At 36.7% G+C, this 4,469-nt stretch overlaps 1 protein-coding gene across 1 annotated transcript in view; it reads left to right on the forward strand.

Moving 5' to 3' along the window:
* The window catches only part of LOC107748704 (fibrocystin-L-like), a 47,592-nt gene that overhangs the window by 19,467 nt on the left and 23,656 nt on the right, over positions 1 to 4,469 (forward strand). The gene's annotated exons all lie outside the window — the stretch shown is intronic.

Raw genomic sequence — 4,469 nt, forward strand, 5'->3', positions numbered from 1 at the left:
TATCGTCCTCTTTTGGAAGACCAAACAAAGTAGTTTCGCTTTCACAACGGATCACACAGCGTCTCGACATGGCGGCAGCAACAATAATACAGCGAGAATAAAAGTTACACCTTCTTTCTTTGCGTGAACATTTGGGCGGCGTTATGCAAATCTTCCCACATCGTGACGTAGACATGTGGGGGCGTGTTAGAACGAACCATTTTAGGTAGGCGTGGTTGACTCGTTATTTTAAAAAGAATATCTCTTTGGATTTGAGACTTTAGTCTTTGCAACTTTACAGATGTCATCCTTGCAGCACTTTATTATCCATTTGTATAAAATCAATATCACACCTGCAATCGTGCTGTCCGAATTTATGATTATCCTCTGTGATATTGCTTAACTGTTATATAAATATTTTTTTAGTTTCTAAACCCTCCAGAGGCTGTCAAGCTCCAAAAAGGATAAAAAATCATAATAAAGTGCATAAAACATTCCTTTAAAAAGGCAGTTGGTTGTTACTCAAACTAAACTCTCTCTAGATTATAATACACTGTTCTAATATGATTTATTTTTAAACAGACTTGGACTTGCCAATGAATCATCAAATTTTGATATTCAGTTCATGGAAATTTTATGAAATATTGGAAGGTTTACATCCAATTTTTATGCTTTTTAAATAGATTTTCTGGCTTGCGCATTGTAAAGTGGTTCACCTTTTTTAATGAAGACATAAAACTTTGCCTTTAAGTTTGCAGGTGGTTCAAGACTATGACTACTTTAAACTCAAATGTGCCTAGTCAGGGTGTAAAAAGAGACGTCTGATGGCGAAAGAGCGAATGAAAGAGAGCTAAAGACAGAGAGAGAAACAGCGTAGGGCTGCTCTAATAAGTTTCGTGATACTCCCGTGTGCTTTACTCTTTTGATGTTGCACTAGGGCAAGATTTCAGAGGAGTTAAGCATAATCCAGGAGACTACGGGAGATGTACTCGCAGACAGGGAGGAGCTCCACGTTTGACAACTTTCTTTATCAGTTAGCTGGAAATGTCTGTAGAAGATAATGACAAGGCATATTAAAAACAATAATACATGCATGCTGCTTTACCTTAGCATCCATACACTGTAAGTAAACTGTTTGTGATCAGTTCAGCCAATACCTGAAAAAACCATATATCATATTTCAGTTCAGCCAATACCTGACATAACCAAAAGCCATATTTCAACGATACAGTTAAACAATAAGATAAAAAATATTAAGGGCACATTTCGTTCATATATTATTTTATTAGGCAAATTCATTAGTTGCCATTCTAAGATATAGTACTATATACTAAGATATATTCTACACTAATTTATATATATATATATATATATATATGTGTGTGTGTGTGTGTGTGTGAACAAATGTAACAAATTTTACTACATTTGCAATTTGTTTTCTCTTGTTTTAAGCATAAATATAATTAAAAAATATAAACTATTTGCTACTTCTTAGCTTTTCAATTACTTTTTTAAGCTTTTCTCAACTCTTTATATAACTTTTTGGCACTGTGATGTTTATAGACTGATGGTGACAATAAAAAGTATTTGTGTTCATTCATTCATCTAGTCACAAACCTATTCATATTTTTAATATTAGCCATCCAACTATCTTCCTTCAATTTTTTTTTGCTGTAGAATAAAGTAAAAATACATTGATATATATTTCTGTATTCATGAAGTGCTCTTATTTACTTAAACCTCAGTCCAAAAACAAACAATTTAATAACTACGCTTCAGATGTGGTGCACCAATGTTTCATAGACAACATACATCGAAGGCAAACAAGAACGTCCTGGTTAGGAAAGGAAGCTTCATATGTGACTTTCAGCGGAAACACGACGGCAATTAATTTCTCACTGTCTGTTCACATATAATCCATGCGTCTGCCAAGTGGCATGAGGATGGATTTCTTAGCCCCTACAAATTTTCCAGATTGCCTACTTCAAGTAGTCTTCCAATAATCTAGGATTACACCTGCAGGATAAAGTAAAAAAGGCAGTCCATCTTCTTTAAGGGGTTTAATCTTTTATGGAATACACTGGATTATTTCCTCGGGTAAGGTTTTATGACCAGCTTAATTCCCAGAGAAATTTCTGCACTGTTCTGAGCTCCCTAACTCCCCCACTTCAACACCGTAACTCTACTCCACCCACCCGCTTCCATTGCACTTGGGATGTTTGATTAATGGCCACCACTTGACCCGTTATGGCAACACTCTGCCAAAAAGCTAAGATTAAGTGGCAATGTCGGACCTGACAGGGCCCCTGCTGCTAATTTTACGTGATGTATGGAGGTAATACTGCTATAGCATCTAGACTGAGGAAACAGGAATCCCGGCCACCCTGTTTGACCGTCATGCACTTACTGACTGTGTGAAAAGTTTCCAAGCACTCAGGTTTTCTGGTCATACCACTTGTGTACGTTGTGTACGTGTGCCATGTTACAAAAATCTCCATGTCTGTGCAGTATAAAAGGACTCCATTCTGCAGCTGTCAGTACTGAGGATGCAAGTTCTTTTTTCCCCTAAGGCAGCAGAGAGCAAACATATATGGGTGTTTCTACAGGTGCTTTTATGTCACTGGGGGTTGATGTTTTTATTTAAACTAACAGATTTGAATGGTTTGCTTTTGTTATATGAAGGTCACAACTACTATGTGTCACGAATCCTGTCCATGGACTTCCGTTCAATCACCACCAGAGGTCACCCTTCCATTACATTGACTCTCGCACTACACAAACTGTTGCATGTCATCCCGGACTACATATCCCATCATCCATTGCACTGATTGCACACAGCACTGATTGCACACAGCTGTAACCAATCACACATTCACTATATAACACCCACTCAGGTCCTTTTCAAACTGCCGAGTATTGTTTAGCGCTTATCGCTCATCGTGTGATAGCTACTTTACGGAGCCTTTTCCCCTGTGTTAGTTCCTAGTTCTAGTCTTAGTCTAGTCTAGTCGCGCCGTGTTTTCTGATTTCCTGGTACCTGATTTTTGCCTGTTTATCTTGAGTTAACCCTTCGCCTGCTGTTTCGGACTGTGTTTGCACCTCGCCTGGACTCTAGCTCGTGTTATTGGATAACCCCTCATGTCAAGCCCTCTGGATATTGTTAGCTGCTTATCGACCACGCCCGTTTTGGACTACTCTTCAGTCTTGCCCTCAATATACCTGCTTGCCATTGTCTGACCCATGCCTGTTTTATGACCACGTCTCTGTCTCCTATTAAAGCTTTGCAAATGGATCCGCAAGTCTCATGTCTCGTTCGCCCCGTAACAAATATATCTTTAATAATACTTTTTCCACTTATATTTAAGTGAAAAAACCTACTTGATAAAATACGTTGATTTTCAAGGTACAATCTTTGAAAACAAGTCTTAATATTACCGTATTGTCCCGAATATAAGACGATGTTTTTTGCTTGGAAATACATCTGAAAAAATGCGGTCGTCTTATATTCAGGGTCTAGACTTTGACATGTCAATAATACACCCACAACAATAGGTGGTGCCAAATACGCATAAAACGAGTGTGCCATGAAATACGTAATGTAATGCGTGTTGTAAAGATCGCGAATAAAAACAAACCGCATAAAACGAGTGTGCCATGAAATAGCCTATGTAATGTAATGCGTGTTGTAAAGATCGCGAGTAAAAACAAAAGAGAAAGAAAAGCTTACAGCTGCATGAGTCGTGACTGTCATGTTAGCCTGATGGGACCAAACTCCCTTTGTGATTTTAAAACGTAAGACAGTACCCAGATTTGAAGATTACAGTAAGATTTAACTTCTACTGTTAATAAGATTTTGGTAGGCTACTATTAGATGGATAATTCAGATAGGCTACCTGTTTTTTAAATTTTTTTTATGGTATATCAAAAAATTTATATTTTTTAAATGTGATTGTTGGTACATTTTACCAGTTTTTACCATACTTTCAAAACAAAAATTAACATAGGAAAAATATGCAATATGAAAATAATTGAAGACAAAATGTGTTTTACTGAGAAAAAACAAGATTTGGTTTTTAAAAAGCCTTTTTCCAAAAGGTACATCTGGAAAAAGGGGGGTCGTCTTATAATCAGGGTCGTCTTATATTCGGGCCAATACGGTATGTAGTGTTGTTTCTCGTTTTATCTTGTTCTAATGAGTTTTTGATAATGTTATTGGGGAAATGACTGAAAAAAGACAGACAGAACAGGCAAATTTTTACTAAGATGACACTTTTTGGAGTGGATTAAGTTAGAAATACTGTATGCCTGAAATCACTTACAGAACCTTTAAAAAAGCCCACAATCCAGGAGACTTAATAGTTTTAAATGGGTCATATGATGCTGCTAAAAAAAACATTATTTTGTGTATTTGGTGTAATGAAATGTGTTTATGTGGTTTAAGGTTCAAAAAACACATTATTTTCCACATACTGTACATTATTGTTTCTCCT

The sequence above is a fragment of the Sinocyclocheilus rhinocerous genome, unplaced genomic scaffold (genome assembly GCF_001515625.1).
Source record: "Sinocyclocheilus rhinocerous isolate Xijiao unplaced genomic scaffold, SAMN03320098_v1.1 scaffold499, whole genome shotgun sequence".
Taxonomy (NCBI): Eukaryota; Metazoa; Chordata; class Actinopteri; order Cypriniformes; family Cyprinidae; genus Sinocyclocheilus; species Sinocyclocheilus rhinocerous.